Below are 25,194 nucleotides of genomic sequence, written 5' to 3'. Positions count from 1 at the left end.
AACGCTGTGCACATGCTGCAGAAAAAAACGCGCCGAAACGCAGCGGTTTACATTCCGCAGCATGTCACTTCTTTGTGTGGAATCTGCAGCGGTTTTACAGCTGCTCCTATGGAAAACCGCAGTGGTAAAACCACATTGAAAACCGCGGTAAATCTGCAGCAAAAACGCAGCGCTTTTGCCCTGCAGATTTATCAAATCTGCTGCGGAAAAATCCGCAGTGGACAAGAATGTGTGCATATACTCTTAGGACTTGTTCACACACTTGTATTCAAAGAGAAGAGTCTTTAATGGTTTTCCTTTCTCTAGTATTATTACTCCTGGCTTTTGATTGAAACAATAATCACAAACGGCACCCGACTGCTCTACAGTATGTGATCCTGATATTGCAAAATAGCAGATACTTTAAATATGGGTTTATACTATAGACACAAGAGTTTTTCATGGCAAGAATCACATTGTGGACTACCATAAAAAATAAACTATGAATATTTTACCCTTCGCCACGACAGCACCCACTTGAGAGAGGGACCCGCCCATAGGAGCAGGAAACCTACAGAGATAAAAAGGGCGGTCCCCCTCGCCTCCTCAGTTGGTTTCCTGTTCCTATCGGAAATCCCGGGATTCCTACAGATGGAGGTGGTTGGAGCACCTCCAGATTACCTGAGCCTGTGCACCCGCCTGTGTGGTTCTCTCGATGGCTGCAGCATCAGCAGCAGCGGCGGGGGAGCCACTGCATGCAGCCTCCCCCCTCGTCTGGTCACCATCCGGCAGGTTCCGGGCGACAAAGCCCGGCCTATGGAGGAGGCATGTGTGTGGGCCGATCTTCCGGTTACCAGCGGTGGAGTGCGCTGCTAGGAGGCGGCGGCTGCGTCGCGCGGGTAAGTCTGCGCTGCTTCATTGAATCGGAAGTGGTCGGAGCACTTCCGGTTCGTGGCGGGTGGCGCGCTGCAGATGACCGCACAATTCAAATGGCAGGCCGGGGCACAGAGTTAATCGCTCAGTATGCTGTCCCCGGCGCATGATGAGCATCCACCAGCTGTGGAGCATGATAGCGCTGACAAAAGCAGCGCTAAGGGCTCAAAATGGCGAACTCAGTCGAGGGGTTCAAGAGAGGCCTGGATGTCTTCCTGGAGCAGAACAATATTGTATCATACAATTAATAGGTTCTGTAGAAGGACGTAGATCTGGGGATTTATTATGATGGAATATAGGCTGAACTGGATGGACAAATGTCTTTTTTCGGCCTTACTAACTATGTTACTATGTAAAATCATCGGCAAAAAGGAGTGGTCGTTCCATTTAAGGATCTGACACTCACATGAGAAGTAAAGCAAGGAGTAGAGATGCAGATCTACTTAGACCCCACACAGCGTCTCCACCTCCAAAACCGATATGATGATGATAGCTTCACTGGGTGAGTGTTTATGATCCTCTACCTATAAGCTGATCCCTTCCTTCTCTGCCTCTCCCCTTAGGCTAAGAAGACCAGTAAATCTAAGCATAGGCAGTGTGCCCTGTGTATGCTTTCCCTGCCCGACATGTATCTTAAAAGGTTGTGTCAAAGCTGTATAAATCAGACCTTACAAGATGAGGCGGCTGTTACGACCACCAATATCAGAGCCATAATAAGGCAGGAGATCCAGTCTCTGGGATCAAAATCCCTAAAGAAACATGGAAGTAAGCGCCTTTCCCCGTCTCCAGTTCAGAGTCTGAAGAGGGCCTAATCCGATCCTCCAATACCTCAGGATCATCTCCCAGCTCTTCTGAGGACGAAGGCGGAGCATATTTTCCAGTCGCCAGTATAGACAACCTTATAAAATCCGTTAGGAACACTATGGGGTGTCCAGATACTAAGGAGGTCAGGTCGGCTCAGGATATCATGTTTGCAGGACTAGGCCAGAAAAAACGGCGTGCCTTCCCAGTCATTTGCCCTATTAAAAACCTTGTCAAAAAAGAATGGGACAAACAGGGCAAAGGGTTTCTCCCATCATCTTCCAAAAGGCGTTACCCTTTTAGTGATGAGGAATTAGCAGTGTGGTCTAAAGTCCATAAGGTGGATGTGGCGGTAGCATCCACCTCAAGGCAATCTTCCCTCTCGGTAGAAGACGCAGAAATCTTACTAGATCGTAAGACTGAAGCTCTCCTTAAAAGATCTTGAGAGACGAACACGGGGGCCTTTAAACCGGCCATATCAGGCACATGCACAGCTAGGTCACTTAGTTTGGGTAGACAAGCTGGAGCAACAGGTGAAAGGCAAGATCACAAGGGAAAAAATTCTCCAGACAGTTCCACTGAACAGAAATGCTGCGGAATTTTTAGCAGACGCTTCAGCGGATTCTCCGTCTGGCAGCGAGGTCAGCAGGTCTGGTCAACGGGGCTCGTCGAGCCCTCTGGCTGAAAGGATGGAAGGGGGATGTACAGTCAAAATCCAGACTATGTTCAATCCCGAGCCAGGGTGAGTTCCTGTTTGGAAAAGTTCTGGATGACCTACTCAATAAAGCAGGAGAAAGAAGGAAGGGATTTCCTAAACAGTTTCTTCCTTCTTATAGGAGAGCGTTTAGAAGACGGCCGTTTAACAGGAAAAAGCCGTATGAGCCACAAAAGGATCGCTGGGAAACAAAATAGAAAGGTGCCTTATTTAGTAATCCCGAAACATCCAGACGTGGTAGATACCATCAGTAATGAAATCCCAGTGGGTGGAAGACTGAAATATTTTCACCACAAATGGGAATGCATAACTTCAAACCAGTGGATCCTTCGGTAAATCAATGGAAAAAAATGCTGTGCTGAAAATTCCGCGCGGAAATGCTGCGGATTAAAAGAAGTAGCATGTCACTACTTTTGTGCGGATCTGCAGCATTTTTGTACCCAGTCCATTTATAGAAATCCGCAGGGGTAAAAATGCAAGAAATCCGCATTAAAAACGCATCAAATCCGCACCTGCAAGAGATGCAGAATCCGCACAAAAAATTCCAGAGGCTAATCCACAACGTGTGCTCATAGCCTAACAGAAATAAACACTTCAAATAGATCACTCTGTTTGTAATGACTCTATATAATATACGAGTTTCACTTTTGTATTGATCTGAAATAAATTAACTTTTAGATGATATTCTAATTTTGTGAGTAGCATCAGTATGCATCACCAACACTCTGGCCAATATGACCTATCCATATGTTACATGAATGAATGGCAGCAGGACCTAGGTGTTCATCACCAGGCAGGAATCATTATAAAATTGGAAGGTCTTTGTGTCTCTTTTTAAAGAGCATGTCATGCTGAAAATGGTATCTAATATAGAGCAGGAGAAGCTGATCAGATTGATTATATACATTTTTGTGGGAAAGGTTTTAGTAAACCTTGTATTTTATTTATTGAAGGAGTCCAGCAAATGGTCCTATTCAGTGACTGGCAGTCTTCCCTGTGTGACCATGTATGCACACATAGCTTTCAGTCAATAATAGGACCGCCCACCGGACATACGTACAAACACCAGGGATTTCAATGAATAAAAAAAACAAATTATACTGACTCTTTTCCCACAATAATATATATCGTTCTACTTAGCTTAAGGAAGTTGCAGAAGAGCACAGCAATAATACAATTTCAATCATTTCCTGGAATAAAAATGTGTGTGTTTTTTAATGTCCCGATATAGAATTGATGCATTCAATTACTTTCAATATACACTCTTCTGTGTATATGTATGGCTATTTTCATGATCTAAAAACAAGAACAGCATAATTTTGTTTTTCATGGTAATTAGCAAATTTAAAATTGGTTTGTGGTTTTAGCTTTTAAAAACTGGAACGTTTCAGGAGGGATTTATCTAGTAAATCAGAGCACACATCAAAAGGAGGGAAGTAAATTGCTGAGCAAAATGTATTTATAATAGTTCAATCCAGCTAGGCCTGGAAATTCCTCCCACAAAATGTGCATGCAGCAGTTGTAATGTGGATGTGCGACACAAAGAGAACGGCGTACCTGACCACGCAGAAATGCTGAGCACTCATCTAAAACAAAGGGGTGTACAAGAACTAAATACTCAGCAACTGTCCGGCCAGGATCCTATCCAGACAACAGGACAGAAGCATTGTGTGAGCTGTCCCGTGAAATGCTTTTCATCACAAGCTCAGTGTCCTCGGATGGTGGACAGCCCCTACAAGAAAATCTGATCTCTCATCTTGTAAATTAGACTAATGTAGATACTGTGCAAAAATTGCTACCAAGAAAAAAAGGTCCTGAAAGTGATGATTTGGCCTCTGATCTCAACATCAACCAGTCTGTGTGAGATTACAAAGAGACAGAAAAGTTAGCTCAAGCCTGCCTCTTCAGGCTGCCGTCACACTAGCAGTGTTTGGTCAGTATTTTACATCAGTATTTGTAAGCCAAAACCAGGAGTGGGTGATAAATGCAGGAGTGGTGACGTGTTTCTGTTAAGGTACCTTCACACTGAGCAACTTTACAACGAGAACGACAACAATCCGTGACGTTGCAGCGTCCTGGATAGCGATCTCGTTGTGTTTGACACGCAGCAGCGATCAGGATCCTGCTGTGACATCGCTGGTCTGAGCTGAAAGTCCAGAACTTTATTTGCTCATCAGGTCGACGTGATTCGTCATGTTTGACAGCAAAAGCAACGATGCCTGCAATGTTTTTTCACGGAGCTAACAACCAGCGAGAACGATAAGTACGTCACTGGATCGCTCCTGCATCGTTCTGGAGTTGCTGTGTTTGACATCTCTACAGCGATCTAGTTTAGGTCGGATCGTTGTCTTTATCGCTGGAGTGTTGCTAAATGTGACGGTACCTTTATACTTTTCCTCCAACTGATAGGGGCTCCCTTCCTCTTGATATTCGTAGAGCCATTTATTTTGCTTTATAATATTTATTATTTTTATAACAACGATTCAGCTATTCCCTGACTTTTATTCGCTTTGACAACCCCCTTTTTGCAGCTGACACTTAATGTGCCAGCCCCGCATACATCTGATGCATTATGTATATGTTTACCCATTATTTTCTGTAGTGTGGGTGCCCACTGCCGGTACTACCATGTAGAGGGGCGGGACTACGGTTTAACTTCCACCCTCTCTGCGTCATTGCCGAGGGTGAGCACTCACTAGATATATCAGCGGTTTGGTTCACCGCTACCCCCGCACGCTCTCGCAGTTTACATTTACCCGGCGCTTCACCTCTTCTCCTCCCTCCCGGCTTCTGGTCTGCGCGCACCCCGGGCATGCGCTGTGATCTCCCGGGCGGCATTGTGGGTTGGCCGCGTTGCCATGGGGATGGGCGGAGATGACGATTGTCCTCCCGCCCATGTTTCGTGACGCGCGGCTCACCCGGCGGCCCGTGGTTATTCACATCATCCCGGCTTGTGCGCCGATTGGACCACTAGCTCTCCCATCCTCCTACTTAAACCCCAGCCCCTCTTTTAATGACCGCCTCCTGACTAAGACATTCAGGTGAAACGCGCGTTGAGGTTCCCCTTCTCTGCCTGCAGCACCTGGCAATCCACTGCCGTCATGTCTCAAGGTAACAGCATATAATCTCCAGTTTACCTATTGTATCTATAACTACGTTGCTCGTACCTTGTTATACACCCCCTGTTTACTATCACATTTCAGGGCATTGACACAGGGGTTCGCTCACTGTTTACATCATGTGCACATTCAGGAGCATTACCCCAGAGCATTTTCCCTTATCCATTTGTCTGCAGTCAGAGTAGGGTGCTCTATATATTTTTCCTTGCTGTCTTTAGCATTGTGTGATTCCATCTTTCACATGCCATTTTTTTAGCTGTTCCTCTTGAATACCCGTTTTTGTCTCTATCGTATGATTCTTTATTATTACCTGTTTTGTATATTTATACTTTAATAAAATTATACTAGCATACTTCTGGAGTACCTCTATTTTGTATGCACAGACCCGGGTTCATTACCTCTCCCCTCATGATCCCGTGGATCGGGGCTCTATCTGTAGGTCTGGTGCTTTGTGTTTTTTAGGTTTATATGTTCAGGCCTAGAGGTACGCCCCCTGTTGGCCGAGAGGGCATTTATGTTTAGGGTTTTCTTTTAGCAAAAGCAACGATGCCTGCAGTGTTTTTTCACGGAGCTAACAACCAGCGAGAACGATAAGTACGTCACTGGATCGCTCCTGCATCGTTCGGGAGTTGCTGTGTTTGACATCTCTACAGCGACCTAACAGCGACGCTCCAGCGATCTAGTTTAGGTCGGATCGTTGTCTTTATCGCTGGAGCGTTGCTAAATGTGACGGTACCTTTATACTTTTCCTCTAATTGTTCCACTCCTGGTTTTGGCTTACAGGTACTGATGTAAAATACTGACCAAATACTGCTAGTGTGACGGCAGCTTCAGAAGATCTGTTCTTCAAGATATTTGGATCAACCTCCCTGCAGAGTTCCTTCAAAAACGTCAAGTGTACCTAGAATTCATGCTATTTAGGAAACCATGCCCATTCACACCAAATATTCATGTGCTTTAGAGCTCTTTTGTGCATTCGCTTTGAATCTTGTTAATTTAGAAAATACACTATTGCCACTGTTTTTGAAAGCATTCTTTCCCCAGCTGCTTAAAGGGAACCTGTCACCCCCAAAATCGAGGGTGAGCTAAGCCCACCGGCATCAGGGGCTTATCTACAGCATTCTGGAATGCTGTAGATAAGCCCCCCGATGTATCCTGAAAGATGAGAATAAGAGGTTAGATTATACTCACGCGGGCGGTCCGATCCGATGGGCGTCGCGGTCCGAGGCCTCCCATCTTCATAGGATGACGTCCTCTACTGGTCTTCACACTCCGGTTCCAGCGCAGGCGTACTTTGTCTGACCTGATGAGGGCAGAGCAAAGTACTGCAGTGCGCAGGTGCCGGGAAAGATCAGAGAGGCCCGGCACACTGCAATACTTTGCTCTGCCCTCAACAGGTCAGACAAAGTACGCCGGAGCCGCAGCGTGAATACCAGAAGAGGACGTCATCTGATAAAGATAGGAGGTGCCGGACCGGACCGGGGCCGCCCCTGGGTGACTATAATATATCCTCTTTTTCTCATCTTTTAGTATACATCGGGGGCTTATCTACAGCATTCCAGAATGCTGTAGATAAGCCCCCTGATGCCGGTGGGTTTAGCTCATCTTTGATGTTGAGGGTGACAGGTTCCCTTTAAAACTTTTGCACAGTACTGTGTGTGTATAATATGAGTGAGAACATAAACATGTAAGTCTCCAGGTTTTTCATACCTTATCTTATGTAAAACTAGAGCATCTGTAGGATACAAGATTTTTCATAAGACCTATCCTCACGGGTGTAACTGGATGGGGGACAGGGTCGGAAGGGCATGTGCAGCAAGCAAGGGGCACTGCAGACACAGGAGTCCACAAGTGATTGCTGTAGTAGCTGCTCCCAAACTCGGCAAACTCGGCTTTGGGAAAATGGCCGCCGCGATCTCTTATGCGCACGCGCGGCATCCCGCGGCCATTTTCCTGAAGCCCCATGCAGCAGAGCACTCCATCTGCGCACGCGCGGCCCCAGGAAGATGGCCGCCCCCACAGATGACAGGGGGTAATAGCGCAGATCGCGCTCTGCTTCTTCACGTGCGCGCAGTGGAATCGTCACTGCGACATGCGCACACCACTACGCCACCAACGGAAAGCTGGGGAAGAAAAGAGCAATGTCACCGCCCACCTGACCAGACCAGCCTGATTGACAGGCGAAAACGGCGACTTTGGTAATGTATTGCGCAGCATAGGTGGGGAATCGGGGTACACTACATACACTATAGTAACGCACAGCGCAGGCCCTATTTAACAGTATTTATATCTCAATCTGAAAAAAACGGGTGACAGGTTCCCTTTAAATATTATTTCCAGGTTTCCAGTACATTGCATTATAAAATGGATGGTTTCATTCGAAAATACAAATTGTCTTACAATAAAATGAGACCTCATATGGCTGTCAGCAAAAAAATAGGTAAAGTTACGGCTCGTTGAAGAAGGGGAGAAAAAAATGAAAGTGCTTTAAAAAAAAAAAAATTGCTCAGCCCTTAAAGGAGTAAAAAAAAAATTACCGTTACTCTGTTAGAATCGGCCCTTTAGCACTGATGCTCCGGTTGTCCTCCCCAATCTTTGTTGCCAAACACTTCCATCCTGACCACTACTGATAATCGCTCGCCTCAGCTGTTTTGTGCCATACAAAAACTAAAGGGTCCGTGTTAGAGTGGCAGGGTGATTTAACATGTGGGTAATGATGTTTTTTATTTTGTGGGGTATTTTTTATCATTCACATCCCCTGGACTAAGGCTGTGTGCCCACAATGAGTTTTTGATGCTGTGTATGTTAACTGCCTCAAAACTACAGTTCTAGCAAAGTGGATGGGAGTTCTAGAAATCTGATGCCCAATGTGCTCTTTTTATAGTCAGCATAAACTGACTTGAGGTGCATGTGTCAGATCAACCTTGTGTCAATTTATCTTGTGAGTACAGTTGAGTTTTGTGTATTTTTTTTTTCCTTACAGGATTCCTATATAAAAAAAGGTGATTTGCAAAATGCACGTTAAAACAACGCACTTAAACGCAATGAAAAAACGCACGGAACTTAATTTACTTAATAGGTGCAGAAAATCTGCAATATCAAAAAATCCCCAAAAGCTAATGGTGGGTACATGGCCTCATACTAACTATAATGGGCACCGCTAATGTTGCTAGTTCTATCTCCTGCCAAAAATAGAACTCATTCAGATCTGGCTATATTGTTTGTAAAAGTTGGTTTTGCTGATGTTATTGACACTGCCTGTATTGGTATTGTCACCGCTGTTGGTATTGTCATTACTGTTTTTGTTGGTATAGTTGGTGCTGTCAGCCTTTTTTTGCCTTTTTTTTTTTCTCAGTCACACAATATTGTGGCTTTATTATGGGAAATAAATCGCAACATGACTGCCATGTATGAACGCAGACTAACCATCAATTACAAAAAACAAACAAAAACAACCTTCTGCAGCTGCACTAGGACGGAGGCTTGACCGTCCCACCTGGACTTGCCCTTAAGCTGTGCACAGGACGGGACAACGGAATATTTGTCCTGGCTCCAGTTACTGTATATTCAGATTTGCCTCTGCCTATACTACACAGGTTTTCAAACTATTCAGTTACATTTGAGACAGAGTAAGGATATGTGCACACGTAGAAAAAGAGGTGCAGAATTTTCTGCACAAAATCCGCATCTCCTGGCAGAATCCGCAGCCGTGGATTTGCCGCGGATTTTTTGTGCGGTTTTTATGCGGAATTGATGTGGATTTTGTGCGGAATTTTAACATGGAGGGGTGCAGAAACGCTGCAGATCCGCACAAAAGTGACATGCACTTCTTTGAAATCCGCAGCAATTCCACACTGATTTTTCTGCACCATCTGCACAGCTTTTTTTTTCCCCATTGAATAACATTGTACTGTACATCACAGGGCGGATCCGCAGCAAATCCGCATCATGTGCACATAGCCTAAGGATAATCATTGCAGGTCTGATTACCCTTGAAAACAATGTATCTCTGTTCTTGCTTCTGCTACTACATTGTTTTTTTGCCATTAAATTACTTCAGAAGAATGTTTTCGTATTTTTATGCTGTGATATGGCGGGTGGCTTTGTTCTTTGAATGTTTTAACACAGACTTCTGTAGTCAGAATATAGGCTGCAAATGGAAGGTGGGATTCATGAAATTTGTAAAGAAAACAGCATGGGAAAATCAGAGTTCCATTTTTCTTATGAGCTTATATCTGGAATGTATTACCGTATGCATTTTTGAAGCCTAAATGTAATCTTTGGGTCCAGGACCAGGGACTAAAACTGAGCCTCGGGACATAGCATGTAAGTGGGCCAGTCATGTTTGTCGCCACCACCCATAAAGGAAAAATCGCAGCGTGAATGCTAGGTTTGGTGAACTTTGCCTTACTTTGTCATGACACTACTTGAACAGGTTGTCCAGGATTCATTTGTATTTGCCCCTTGGCTTGCAGATATAGATAATAGCAAATGCGTCAACACTTGTCATCCCCATGTCCAGCACTACCTTTCCATCAGTACTCCTGTGTTTGATGGACTGACTACACAGCACGTGCCCACTGTTACGAATTCCTGGGATCAGTGGTCATGACTAGGCAGACAGCGCGAGACCACTGAGCAAAGTAATGGATCACATGCAGTGTAGTCATCACGACATCACTGCTGAAGCCTGTTAAGAAAAACCCAGGTAGTTTTGGAGAGCTGAAGTTTGACTGCAGCATTCTTGGCAAAGCAAAAAAAAACACAAAGCTATAAAAAAATGACCCCCCCCAGCTTTTTTTTAAAAGTGGTAGCAGTACACGAACACTTAAACCTCCTTCAGACATCCGTTTTTCATGTAAATTTTCCATCCATAAAGTGGTAAGTCATTTACCTCGGTCTCCTCTTATGTGACGACCACAATATAGCGCTGCATCTTCACATACCACTGGTGAGTGGCGCTCTTTCAGTTTTTCAGCTGCTATTTTTGCTTACAATTTAATAAGCACAGCGCTCGCACCACACACGCACAAACACAATAATTACTGGACAAACGCCATTAGAAACATGTCAGTTACATATTATGAATAGCTATGAATCCAATGATCCTGTGCAAAACAATCACTGCACTAACGAAAAGCAGGGGCTCCAGACTCAGAAATCCCTTGGAACTTAACTCCTTAGTGACGAGGCCAATTTTTTAAATTCTGACAAGTGTCACTTTATGTGGTGATAACTTTGGAACACTTCAACAAATCCCATTGATTTTGAGACTTTTTTCGTGGCACATTTTTAATTTATGATGCTAAATTTAGTTTGATTTGTTGTGTTTTTATTTATAAAAAAAAAAATCAAACTTGACAATGTAAAAAAAATGGAGTTTTCAAAATTTACAAACATACTGACCATTTGGTTATTAAGCCAAATGAAATCAAGAAGTGTCCTTAACTCTTTACTTAAAAAAATAACCTTTTACTTACATATATAAAAACAATACATTCAACAATAAGATAGTGCCACTACACTTCATCAAATATACAAACATCCTGACCATTTGGTTATTAAGCCAAATGAAATCAAGACATGTCCTTAACTCTTTACTTAAAAAAATGAACCTTTATTTACATATATAAAAACACAATACATTCAACAATAAGATAGTGCCTCTACACCAATAACAAATAGTTCTTCGGGTATGTGTCCACGTTCAGGATTGCATCAGGATTTGGTCAGGATTTTTCATCAGTATTTGTAAGCCAAAACCAGGAGTGGGTGATAAATGCAAAAGTGGAGCATATGTTTCTATTATACTTTTCCTCTAATTGTTCCACTCCTGGTTTTGGCTTACAAATACTGATGAAAAATCCTGACCAAATCCTGATGCAATCCTGAACGTGGACACATACCCTGAGAGGTCAGCTGGAAATTGTACATACAGCAATTAAAGGTACATTGTTTGGGAATAAAACAACTCTCTGCTACTCATATACTCATTATACGTTACTGATCAGTAATATAAAGGGCATTCCTATTCCACTCAATAGCCAAACACAGGCTATACAAAAATCTGTTATCCTAGAAATAACTGCCCAAAAAAAACCTCTTCAAAATATCCAAAACAAGGAGCATATGGTAAGGCTAAGGTGAGAGTGTGTGTACAGGGTATGGCTATGTGCAAACTGTAACACAATCCTATAAATATGTGGCAAATCCACTACACCACAGGATCCACTCCATTCTACGGCTTTCATCAGATAATGCATGTGTGTGTAACAAGCTCAATTCTACAAGTGAATCCATAGCTGAATCCATTCATATACCACTGCACCCTCTATCATGGATAATGCCATACGACGAACGGTCATATGCCAATCCCAATCACTGCATATTACCTTAGTAGAAGTACAGCTTCCTAAACGTGATGCGAGTGATACGCTGAACCTTCTACTGCCCGACGCGCGTTTCGCGTTGTGCTTCTTCCTGGGGTGCCAATAGGGTTTTTTTGGGGGCAGTTATTTCTAGGATAACAGATACCAGTACTTATCTGTTATCTAGGATAACAGAGTTGTTTTATTCCCAAACAATGTACCTTTAATTGCTGTATGTACAATTTACAGCTGACATCTAAGAACTATTTGTTATTGGTGTAGAGAACTATCTTATTGTTGAATGTATTGTGTTTTTATATATGTAAATAAAGGTTAATTTTTTTTTAAGTAAAGAGTTAAGGACACTTCTTGATTTCATTTGGCTTAATATCCAAATGGTCAGTATGTTTGTATATTTGATGAAGTGTTGCCCACCCTAGGTATAGGAGAATGGGCCGGGGTATTATGTTTACCTATAGTTTTCAAAATTTGACTGATTCTCCCTTTAATCCAGATGGTCATACCACAGAAAAACATTAATAAATAGCATTTTCCTCATGTCTGCTTTACATCAACACTGTTTTTAAAACGCTAATTTATTTTGTTAGCATTTTAGGAGGTTTAAAAATATAGCAGTAATTTTTCATTTTCAATTTATAAAAAACAATTTTTTTTAGGGACCTATCCAGTTTTGAAGTGACTTTGGGGGTTCTGTATACTGGAAACCCCCCAAACGTGATACCATTTTAAAATCGGCACTCCCCGACATATTGAAAACTGCTGGCAGGTAGTTTATTGTTTAATATGCAATTTTGATATTCAGGAATAAATGCAAATTGGTATAGCAGGAATGAAAAAGTGTTTGTTTACCACCTAAATGTCACTAACTTCTGAACAGACCGCTATAGCCGGGAGACTCTAAGGCCGCTATTTGGCCATGAGCTGCCATGGCAAACATCAGGACCACACAATCATGATCTCGGTGTGTCATTTAGATTAAGGCTATGTGCACACGGTGCGGATTTGCTGCGGATCAGCAGCGGATTTTTCCGCGCAGAAACGCTGCAGACGAGCACTGTGATGTACAGTATAATGTTAATCAATTGAAAAAAAAAGCTTTGCAGAAAAATCAGTGCGGAATTGCTGCAGATTTCAAAGTGCATGTCACTATTGTGCGGATCTGCAGCGTTTTTGCACCCCTCCATGTTAAAACTCCGCAGTGGCAAAAACAGCAGAAAATCCGCACAAAATCCGCAGCAATTCTGCATAAAAACCATGGCAAATCCACGGCTGCGGATTCTGCCAGGAGATGCGGATTTTGTGCAGAAAATTCTGCACCTCTTTTCGTACGTGTGCACATAGCCTAAAGCCACGCTGCTAACCAATTCAAAGCCAGACGTAGTGAAGGAATTAATGGTGATTTATTAAATTTTTTTTTTTTTAATTCCTTCACTCCGTCTGGCTTTGAATTGGTTGGCAGCGCGGACATAATCCACAAATCTTCCTCCATATCATTCCTGTTTTGGTCGCGTGTCGGCCCGTGGATGTGCGGCAGCTGGCATATACACGCTATCGTTACACTATGATCAGGTGAGCAGCTTTGTTAATACAACACTTGTAAATCGTGCGATACGACCCTATCTGTGCTTTTCTTTTTCCTGCAAGTTTTCATTACCAATTAGATTAAAGCGGAAGCCACCACAATCTATTAACCATTTATTTGATGTCACTTTTGACAGCAGCAACTAAGGGGTTAAACAGATATGGACGGAGAAGCACTGATCGTGGCTGATACAGCAAGTTGTTATCTATAGTGTACAGCCGACAGCTGCTGGATTGTCACCTGTATGGGGAGGCTAATCTCTCGTATCTCAGGTCAGTAAAAAGACCTATTGGCTGTCATTAAGGGGTTAAGACACTGGAGCAGCCACCGAATATCCTGATGGCCTGTCAGGCTCCACAGCAGGGCCTTGTGCACACTGCTGATTGCTGTCTGTAGCCTGTAAAAGGAGTGGGAGCAGCCACCAACTACCTCCCCTCATGGGCAAATGGCCAGTCCGGGACTGTTTAGGTCATTCAAATGAATGGGAGCTGATTTGTGGTACCTGAGAGCAGTCCCTAAACAATGTGGCGGGGCAGTGGCAAATCTGTCTGTATGGTTCTTAAATCTGGCCACCCCTGGAGCGATCAATGGCTGACCAGTGAAGGTGCCAGGTGTCTGAACCCCACTAATCTGAAGTCAGACATATAAGAATATTTTAGAACTTGAGAATATGCAATAATACCTAAATTGTTTCCATTCACGGATACCAAGCTAAAATACATACGTATGTCTAATTATGTCTAAAATACATATTTCGTTGCTACTGTGTTGCATCAGTGTTGAAGAAGGAAGGTCGATCACCACTGTTTAATAAACCGGCATCATTTATCTGTAAAATATTGAGAAAATGAAATCTAAAAAAGTATTGATTGCTGCCAATATTTGTGCCACTTTCTCCAAATTCTACATTATAAATCTGGTGTAAATTGCATCTCCTTCAAAGACCATGGTTACTTCTCCCTTCATTTACCAAAGTTGCAAAGAAACACTTTGTACTATTAAAATGAAATTAGTGGCACATTTTATCTAGAAACCTGGCATACAATGTAAAATTAAATGCTCACCAAAGTATAATATACAGATGCTTAACAATATATTGATTTCACTGGTTGTACCGCCCCATGTTTTTTTTTTTCTCGGAAACAGACCAGTGTCCACTACAGCCAAATGCTGGGATCAAGTTAATTCATTGCTTTTGACTAACATGTGACAGGAAGTGAAAAGGCTGGAACGGACCTGCGCAGTATTGGAACGGGCATAGCGGGGGATCAATAAAGTGTGTATGATTTATTTCATTTATTTTAAGGCCTTTTAAGTGTGTGTGTTTTTTTTTTTTTCAGTGGCTAGACCACCTTTTGAAGGTTATGGAAGCAGAACGATCCTTCAGTGTTGTGTGAAGCTATTCTTAGTTCCACATCCTGTACAATTATACAAATTTCAGACAAGAAAATATAATTTCTGTGAACTTGAAGGGGTTTATGGTTTTAGACTTAGGCCATGTTCACACGATCCTTTTTTTCATGCGGAATTGCCGCGATTTTCCCGCTGCGGGTCCGCAGCTGTTTTCCATGCAGGGTACATTACATTGTACCCTATGGAAAACAGGAACTGCTGTGCCCACAATGCGGAAAATCAAAAAAAAAACCGCGCTGAATAGCTGCGGGAAAAAAGAAGTACCATGTCACTTCTTTTTTCAGAGCCGCAGCGGTTCTGCACCCATTGACCTCCATTGTGAGGTCAAACCCGCAGTAAAACCCGCAGATGAAAAAAATATCTGCGGGTTTTACTGCGGTTTGTGGTGCCGAACCGCTGCAGCAGGAAGTGCGGGGAAGCGGGCGGAAGTGCGTGGGCGGAGTGTGGCTGCCCCCCCCCCCCCCAGTGCTCCGATGCCCCCCCCGTGCCCTAATCTCCCCCCCTTATACTTACCCGGCGTCCCGGTGTCCGTCCGGCCGTCTTCTCCCTGGGCGCCGCCATCTCCCTGGGCGCCGAATCTGCCGGCCATTTTGATCACTGAGATAGGTTATATCTCAGTGATCAAAATAAAAAAAAATAGTAAATGACACCCCCCCCCCCCTTTGTCACCCCCATAGGTAGGGACAATAAAAAAAAATTAAGAATTTTTTTTTTCACTAAGGTTAGAATAGGGGTAGGGTTAGGGGTAGGGGTACGGTTAGGGGTAGGGTATTTTCAGCCATTTTAAAAACTGCATAAAAAAAAGGATCAAAAAAAGGATCAAAAAAACGCATCAAAAAAGGACAAAAAAAGGACCAAAAAAAGGACCTGCGTTTTCTGCCAAGAGCTGCAGTTTTTTAAAAAACAGTCCTGAAAAAAAAAGGATGGAAATCAGGAACGTGTGAACATACCCTTAAAGGGAATGTGCTATAGAAAAAAATTGCCTATTGTTTAAAAACTGCAGCCACGTATAGTTTTCTCTAAAAAGCTCAAGGAACCAAGTGACAGGTTCCCTTTATATCAGATTTGCATGTTAATCTTTATACATAACTCATATTATAATAGTAATACCAAAAAAGAAATATATAGCCTTATAGAAGAGAAGAGCCTTATAGTAGGGAGTAGTAGTAGGATCATCTCTGTTACAGAACCCCCCAGCACCAAGAATGTTATGCAGTATATGTATGTATAATAGTTTCCATGTGAAATGCATCAGTCCACAGGCTGCGCCCCTGGACAGGATATTCTCTTTCTGACCTCCCCCCACCTTTGTAATTCCCACAGTAAATAGCGGCAGGCTCCGGCTCCCTGCGGCTATTGTAATGTATGTCTGGCCTGTTTTCCTAGTCGCCTGTTTTCTGTATCTGTTATATATTCTGTGTGCTGAAAATAAAGTGTGAACTTTTAGACTGGAAATACGTGGGGTAGCAGTCAGCTTTTATATGCTCTCACGTAACCAAGGAATTCCAGCCAGCATCCTTCATTCAGAATCCAGCAAAAGCAGCGTGGACCTCCTGAAACACGGGGTGGTACTGAAAGAGGTAACCCAGCTTGTTAGACCCCGTTACAACCTCCTTCCCCTCTATTCTCAAATATTCTTCTCAGAGATTAGATTATACTGAGAACTTTTATACAAACAGGGTCCGAGTAAAGGCCGCCATACACATGGCATATTGTGGCCGGCTCTCACACATGAAGGCTCTTGTTTGTTTTTTTTTAGTGGAGGGCACCACCAGACATCTCTGGGAAACAGGTTATCCTCACATACACATGAAGGCTCTTGGTTTTTTTTTAGTGGAGGGCAACCACCAGACATCTCTGGGAACAGCTTATGGCCGGCCTCACACTCAGCGTATAAAAATACGGTCCGTAATTTACGGCCGTAATACGCAGAAAAGTCCCCAAAATAGTGGTCCGTATCTCATCCGTAGGCAGGGTGTGTCAGCGTATGTTGCGCATGGCATCCTCCGTATGTAATCCGTATGGCATCCGTACTGCGAGATTTTCGCGCAGGCTTGCAAAACCGACAAACGGACATACAATGGATCCCTGTTCTCGAAAAATCGTAAAAACATACATACTGTGTGTATGTGTATATCTCATACAGCGCTAGATAGCTTAAAAGCCGGTAATTCAATTGCCGGCTTTTGCTATCTCCTTTCCAAACCCGACATGGTGTGAGACATGGTCTACATACAGTAAACCATCTCATATCCCTTTTCTTTTTTTTTTTTGCATATTCCACACTACTGTTAGTAGTGTGTATGTGCAAAATTTGGGCGCTCTATTAATTTAAAGGGTTAAATCTCAGGAAAAATTGGCGTGGGCTCCCGCGCAATTTTCTCCGCCAGAATGGTAAAGCCAGTGACTGAGGGCAGATATTAATAGCCTGGAGAGGGTCCAAGGTTATTGCCCCCCTCTCTTCCCATTCCCGTGTAGCGGTGGGATATGGGGTAATGAAGGGTTAATGTCACCTTGATATTGAAGGGTGACATTAAGCCAGATTAATAATGGAGAGGCGTCAATTATGACACCTATCCATTATTAATCCAATAGTATGAAATGGTTAAAAAACACACACACACGCACACACATTATTACAAAGTATTTTAATGAAATAAATACACAGGTTGTTGTAATATTTTAATATACTGGTAATCCACCTGAAGGCCCTCGTTCTGTAAAAAAACAACAATATGCAATACCTTCCGTTCTGTCACGTCCAACAATGTAAATCCATCTGAACGGGTTAACTAATTTTACAAGCAGGAGCCTGCTAATGCAGCTGTGCTCCTGCCAGTAAAACCCCAGCGAATTAATGGAATGTAGGTCAATGACCTGTAGTTACCTTCAGTTGCAGTGATGCGCCTTCTGCTGGATGTCCTCATATGAACTCGAGCGTTGGAAAATATTCTGAAAAGTTCCCAGGTATATATACCCATATACCCCTATACTGTGTGTAGACATTTATTTTAGCTATTCTATTCTAACCTGTCAGTGTGATTTTACTGTACACCGCACTGAATTGCCGGCTTTTCTATAGAACACCGCTGCATATTCCTCGCAAGTCACACTTGCTGGTCCGTGTGTAATCCGTATTTTTCTGGCCTCCATAGACTTTCATTGGTGTATTTTTGGCGCAATACGGTGACAAACGCAGCATGCTGCGATTTTCTACGGCCGTAGAACACCGTATAATACGGATCAGTAAAATACGGCAGATAGGAGCTGGGGCATAGAGAAGCATTGTACCATAAGCAATCCGTATTTTCAGCACCTCTCTTACGTCCGTAAAACACGCTAGTGTGAGGCCGGCCTATCTCTGTGAGAATAAAAAGATCGTCCGTCCAAATTCAGATATGCTGGATCGATATCTCGCCCAACAATAAATTGTCCATGGCTTCCATTTCTATATTTGTGCTAGAAACGTTTGATACCTGCAGGTTCTGCTGACATTAGTGTAGTGTATATGGAACCATTTAGTCTACTAGAAGAAATAAGTCCCGTCCCCGTTTCACCAAAACTAGCTTTTTTTTTCATGCTAGTGTTGAGAGGGTGGAATGGAATGCGAGGCTTTTCATTAATTTAGACTCGTGCCTCTTAAGCCCTTCATTTTTGGGCTATTTTCAAGGTTTTCTTTTAGTTTTTTCCTCCCCTTCTTCCACCCCTTCTTCCAAGAGTCATAACTTTTATTTTTCCATTCAGCTAGCCGTACGAGGGCTTGTTTTTTGCTGGACGAGTTGTACTGTTAAATGACACCATTCATTTTCACACATGATCCACTGGAAAGAAGGAAAAAATTCTAAGTGCGTTGAAATGGCAAAAAAAAAAAAAAAAAATGTAATTCCACAATATTTTTAATTTCCCATGGTCACTATACGGTAAAAATGACCTAGGAATATGATTCTCCAGGTCAGTACGATTTAAGCAGAGATAAAACAAATAGGTTTTTTGGGGGGTTTTTTCTTTCAAGTTTTGGAAAAAAAAATTGGAAATTTGTAGAATTTTTTTGTCATTTTCCAACATGTAACCTTTTTAATTTGGTGATATGGGGCCACATAAGAGCTTATTTTTTCCGCTCTAAGCTGAAGTTTTGGCTGAAACCATTTTTGGGTAGATGCGATGTTTGCTTATTATATCTTATTGCATTGTTGTGGTTGACAAAAAGTTATAAGTTTGTAGTTTTAATTTGTTATTCTCATGCCATTTATCGGTTATTGGATTTATCGGATCACTATATATTGATAGATCAGACTTTTCTGAAAACAGAGATACCAAATATATGTATTTTTAATAGGGCAAAAGGGGGGTGATTTGAAGTTTTGTATTTTTTTTTTTTTTTTTTTTAAACTTTTTTCTCACTTTTTACTGTATTTGTTAGATGATCGCAGCGTCCAGGGGACAAACTGCTTGTAATATACATAGCAGTGCTGATGCATAGTGCTGCTATGTATAGCTAAAATCACGAAATCCTATTAACGCCAGCTAAACGCTTACAGGAGTATCGTAATGACAGATATGGGGGTTTTCAGCAGACCCCCAGCTGTCATGGAAACCCATGGTCATCACGGGTGTGTCGATTGGCACGTGGAATGATACTCCTCCCATGCGGAAGCGTGTTAAATGCCACTGTCGGAGAAGTAACAGCTCAGCTTCGCTCCACCCACGGCTGTTAAGAGGCAGATGGTTGATTAAATCAGCCATCATCTGCTGGAAAATATGCAGGCTCGCCATGCGAGCCCGCATGACAGGTAAGGACACAACATATAATGTAACTGTATGTCATATCGCGTGAAGGAGTTAATGAATTGGGTATGGCGCAAAGTGGTATATGCCTCACCATTAGTCTTACCCCTGTCGTATATGGCCTTGGGATAGTATTCATACCCCATAATATTTTCCAGATTTTTCATGTTATACCCACGAACTTAAATGTATATTTATTGGGATTTTATATGATATACCAACATAAAGTAACAAGAATGTATGAAGTGCAAAGGAAATGATACATGGTTTTCTGGTTATATTTGAAAAATTATAAATCTGAAAATTTCATGTGCATCTCTATTCCGCACGATGTAGTCCTAATGAAACTAAATACATTCCTGGTTCAACAACTGCCTTCAAAAGTCACATAATTAGTAAATTGAGTCCACCTCCCCAGTATAATTACAGCTGTTCTATGAAGGCCTCAGACAATATCAGGGATCAAACCACATCATGAAAAACAAGAAATAAACCAGACAGGTCAGTGATAAAGTTGTGGAGAAAAAGCAAAGCAGGGTTAGGTTATAAAATAAATTTAAAAAAAAAGCCCAATCTCTGAACATCTCAAGAAGCACTGTTCAATTCGTTATCCAAAAATAGAAGGAATATAGCCCAACTAAAAACCTACCACGACATGGCATCCCAAGCAAGGAGAGCACTAATTTGTAGAGATGAGCGAACCTATCAAGATTTGGTTGAGATTCGCTGAACGGCCTTCCGTTCGCTGATTCAATGGCAGGTAAAACCAAACGCATAGACAACACCTTAAGTGGTGACAAAAAGCTTCCCAAACAGCTAAAATTTGGGGCAGACACCATGAAAAGTGGCATCAATTGACCCGCAGTAGAAATTTGCAAATGACACAGCAGCAGTCAGCCATGGGCCATGCATGAGGTATCAGGGCCTGGCCCAGCAATTTACAGCTTGGAATTGAAGTTTCAATGAGGACCTGGTGGATAAGGGAGCCGTGTAAGCCTTCTTAGCTGGGACACCTCCTTTTTTTTTTTTTTTATTATTATTCCAGCCACACACAGATGGCACATACATCAGGTTCATACAGTAATATTGGTACAAAAATGTAAGGAAAGTAATGCAGGTAGTTGACTAAAAGTGCAGGCCTGACTGGGAGACCTACTTACACGAGCAACCCACCAGATGGAGATCCAACTTGGAGTCTCCACATTTCAAAAAATTGTAAAATCAGCAGCAGTAGCAACAGCACAGAAGACACCACAAAGATGGCACAGACTGCAATAATGTGACATGAATACATGACCCTAAAAACGCCATTGCCTAGTCTTCCCAATCTGCGACTGGGGTGCAAAAGTCATCTCCGATCCATGACTTGTTCATTTTAATGAAAGTTGGGCGCTCTGCACTTTGAGGGGACAGCCGGATGCGCTTAGCCATCAGGACGCCACCACAGCGCTGAAGACGCGTTCTGAGAGAGCATTGGCTGCCGGGCATAACAAAACCTTCAAGGCGTGACAGGCGAGCTTAGGCCACTCTTCCAATTCTGAAGACCAAAATGTAAGAGTCCCCAAAATTGATATTCAGCTCCAGATACTCCTGCACCATCCTCTCAAGTTGTTCTTGTCAGACTTGTACTCTGTTTTGCTGGTGCACAGGCTTGTCTAATAAATGTGGTAAACGACTCACTGAAATTGCTTATGCCACATACGCTGCTGCTAATGTTTTTGTGATGACGCCTTGAGGTTTCCGGGGTTGGACGTGTAAAACTGGGATGCACACTGTGTGCCTCACTGCTGTCTTGGGGAAAACCACTCTTAAGATTGTCTATGAGCATATTTCGATACTCCAGCATGCGCACATCCTTTTCTGGGGGGGGGGGGAGGGGAAGCATCTGGCTAAATTTATTCTTGTACCGTGGATCTAACAGAGTGGCAGCACAGTAGTCAGCACTATTTCTAACCCTAAGAATGCGGACATCATGTTGAAGACAGTGCAGCAAGAAGGTGCTCATGTGTCGGGAGCTTCCGTGATGATGTCCAAGTCCATGCTGTGTTGGTGGCGGGTAACACTCAAGGTTTCTCTCTGTCACCTCCCGCCAACCACGGTCAACAGAGCGTATCATTATCCTCTTCATCTCCTGACTTGTTGCACGTCCATCTCCTCATTCTCCTCCATTTGTTCCTTGGCGCCTGCATCTTTACTAACAGTTTTTTTTAATACCATTAGCCCCCCTTGATTGCTGTAAGCCACCCTCCCATGGCACCTGCCTATGCAACAACAGTCTGGAAATTTGAGATATTGTTATCCCCTCTGTATACGCTCTGCTTCCAGCTGTTCCTCTGGGACCATCACCTCCTCACATAGACTATTCAAAGTGTGCTTCAGCATGTAGATGACTGCATTATCAGCACTAACCATCTTGGTAGCCAGTTCAAAACTGCAGAAGGGTGCAGAGGTCCTTCACCTGTGCCCACTCCGCAAGCGTGATTTGCACCAAGTTTGTACTGCATTGGTTCAGGATATGCCAAAGGACATGGTGCACCAGGGCTTGTAGCTGCTGCCACTGCTGCTGCAAAATGTGCAGAACGGAATTCCACCATGTCAGAACATCGCTAATCAAACGGTTAACTGGTAGGCCGAAAGACCTCTGTAGCGATGCAAGTCGATGATCTGCGGGAAGCAATCTTTGGAAGTGAGCACACAGCAACTGTGTTTCTGCAGCAGTGCATCGAGGCTCGGATAGTGGTGGACAAATTGCTGTACCACCAGGTTGAGGACGTGAGCTATGCAAGGCATGTGTGTGCGGTTGCCACGGCATAGGGCCACCACCAGGTTTGCACTTCCCTGACTCCAGGTTTAATGGAGACATTGCTCTAACTCTGCCTGGATACCTGTCTACAACTCTTGAGCTGTGTGACTGTGATCTCCAATGCAGTATAGAGCTGGAGGAGATTCTATCTGCACTGTTGGAACGTGTGTCTGATTTAAGGTAGAGGTTGAGGGCACAGGTGCAGGCACTGGAGGAGGCAGAAGCAGTGGAGGAACTATTAGATACAGAGAGGTTTGTCCCGCTAGCCTTGGGGATTGAAAGATTTGTGGAGCAGCCCCTTGACTGCCAGCCCCACAACCACCAGTCACCCAGTGCCCAGTCATCGAGATGTAATGCCCCTGCCCAGGTTTGCTCGTCCAGATGTGAAATGTACCTTCGCAGACAGATTTTTTTCAGGGAATGGGTGATGTCGGCGACCTTCTGGTGTAGCGCAGGCACCGCTTTCTTTGAGAAGTAATGACAATTGGGCAACTGGGACTGGGGGACGGCGACAGCCATCAACTTTCAGAAACTGTCTGTATCCACCAGGCGGAAAGACATTTGTTTCCGTGGCCAAGAGATTGGAGATGGTGGAGTTATAGCTCTTAGCTTTGCCATGTGTAGGAGGAACATTCTTTTACGTGACCACAACTGAGAGCTGGCTGCTGTGCTGAGAGAGGGCGGAGTACGGAGAACAGGACAAACTGCTGAACTGTGTGTGAGGTGCAGGCAGAGATGTTATATGGGATTGAGAAAGATGTGTTGTGCTAGGTGACACAAAAGCAGCAGTCTACTTCCATAACAGCTGACTGGCTTTCACTAACCCCAACTGTGGTAGGTAAACAATTGTAGTTTCTGAGGCCGAAGACCTGTGTGTGAACACTTGGAATGTTGACTGAGGAGGAAGCAGCAGCAGATGGGGTTGATGGAATGGCTGGTGGTTGGAGAGGCCTGCGAGTCCGCATTTTAGCGCAGTGGGATTCCCACACTAAGGCATGTTGATCGCGCATGTGCCGGTTCATGCATGTAGTTGTTAAATTATTGCAAATTTTGCCTCTACAGAGTGTTTTTTTTCTTCAAATTTGACAGATCACGTGTGTTGGGTCATTCTTTGTGGTCTCGAAAAATGCCCAGGCTAGGCAACCCTTTCCATCCCTGCAAACTGCACACAAGCAGTGCCTGTCGTGGTTGCATCACTTCATGTCTGTGTGGGAAGCCGCAATGTAACCTCATCTTCCTCCTCTTCCATTTCCTCTGCTGAGCTACTCAGCTGTCTACCTCCTGGCTTCACACCAAGTAGGATGTACAACCTCATCGTCATCCTCTCTGTACTCACACTCCTCACCGAGAGTCACCCTCCTCCTCTTCCTGTCCTGACATTACAGTACAGTCCGCGTGCGCTCCTGGTATCTGAGTCTCATCAGGATCACCTCCAAACTTTGTGGTTAACGTCTGGTGATGAGGGTCTGGATTCTGCTTGGACCCTACTTGGTCCGATCCTGTATCCAACATGAAAATATTTGGGGCATTGGTGCAAATGCTTTCCTTCTCTGGATTTTGTCATTCTTTTGACATTGATCAACTGGCACCAGCAAAACAAGATGTACTTTTTTTTTTTTATATGGCGAGGGACTTGTGACTTTGGCAACCAATCACAGAAAACCTTGAGTCATGATATTGTGGATGGTTTCTGTGACCTGATTAGTTGATGGAATCGACACACATAAAGCTAAGGTAAAAAAAAAAAAGCGTGCACCACTCCTGTAATCTCTTCAGACGCTCCTTTAACCTCTGCACACCCCCTCCGTTATGAAACACGTCTCTCACCCCCCATTTTCCCCACTCATACAGCACCGATATCGTAGCCAAAGTAAAACAAAAGCATTAGTGGAAACGCAATGATTTACCGAACTGTGACCGACTTTTGCTGACTGAATACAAATGCTTGTGAATGTGAACACAAATCCGAGTGTGCTACGGTAGAGCTGAATTTGAGATTGGAGAACATTTTCCGAACATGCTAGCTTATCTCTACTAGGAGAAGTAGCCAAAGAGGCCCACAGTCACTCTGGAAGAGCTGCAGGGATCCACAGCTCCGGTGGGAAAATCTCTCCACAGGACAACTATTATAAAAAGTTGCTCTGCTCAGATCAGACCGGAGTAGAACCTTTTTGGGCTAAATGCAAAACGTTGTGTGGCAGAAAACAAGCATTGAACATCACCCTCAAAACACCTTACCCACTGTCAAAAATGATGGTGGGAACAACATGCTTTTTTCAGCAGGGATAGGGAAGCTTATCAGAGATTATAGGACTATGGATGGAGCTAAATATCGGGCAGTCCTGGAGGAAAACCTGTTAGAGGCTGCAACAGACTTGAGACTGTGGAGTATATTCACCTTCCATCAGGCCAACGATGCTAAACATACTGCCAGAGCTACAATGGAATGGTTTAAATCAGTGTTTCCCAAACTGCAGTATTCAGGGCACCAAACAGATCATGTTTTCAGTATTTCCTTTAGTATTGCACAGGTGAGAGAACATATGCCAATTTTTGATGCCTCGATAAGTCACTTGTGCAATACTAAGGAAATCCTGAAAACGTGATCTGTTGGGGGGTCGTGTGGGCTGGAGTTTGGGAAATGCTGCTTTAGATCAAGCGTATTCATGTGTGTG

The 25,194-nt window shown here is 43.5% G+C and overlaps 2 protein-coding genes across 4 annotated transcripts in view; one reads left to right on the top strand and one right to left on the bottom strand.

Moving 5' to 3' along the window:
- The window catches only part of MCF2L2 (MCF.2 cell line derived transforming sequence-like 2), a 516,938-nt gene that overhangs the window by 267,581 nt on the left and 224,163 nt on the right, over positions 1-25,194 (bottom strand). The window lies entirely within an intron of this gene.
- Positions 1-25,194, top strand: part of B3GNT5 (UDP-GlcNAc:betaGal beta-1,3-N-acetylglucosaminyltransferase 5) — a 115,268-nt gene that overhangs the window by 79,259 nt on the left and 10,815 nt on the right. The window contains exon 2 of one of the 3 annotated variants that reach the window (XM_069727239.1): positions 13,655-13,790. The exons of the other annotated variants lie outside the window; for them this stretch is intronic. The gene's annotated coding sequence lies outside the window, so the exon portion shown is untranslated. The remainder of the gene's footprint in view (positions 1-13,654; positions 13,791-25,194) is intronic. 3 annotated transcript variants of the gene reach the window in all.

The sequence above is a fragment of the Ranitomeya imitator genome, chromosome 5 (assembly GCF_032444005.1).
Source record: "Ranitomeya imitator isolate aRanImi1 chromosome 5, aRanImi1.pri, whole genome shotgun sequence".
Taxonomy (NCBI): domain Eukaryota; kingdom Metazoa; phylum Chordata; class Amphibia; order Anura; family Dendrobatidae; genus Ranitomeya; species Ranitomeya imitator.
This window is presented reverse-complemented; position numbering and strand designations above follow the sequence as displayed.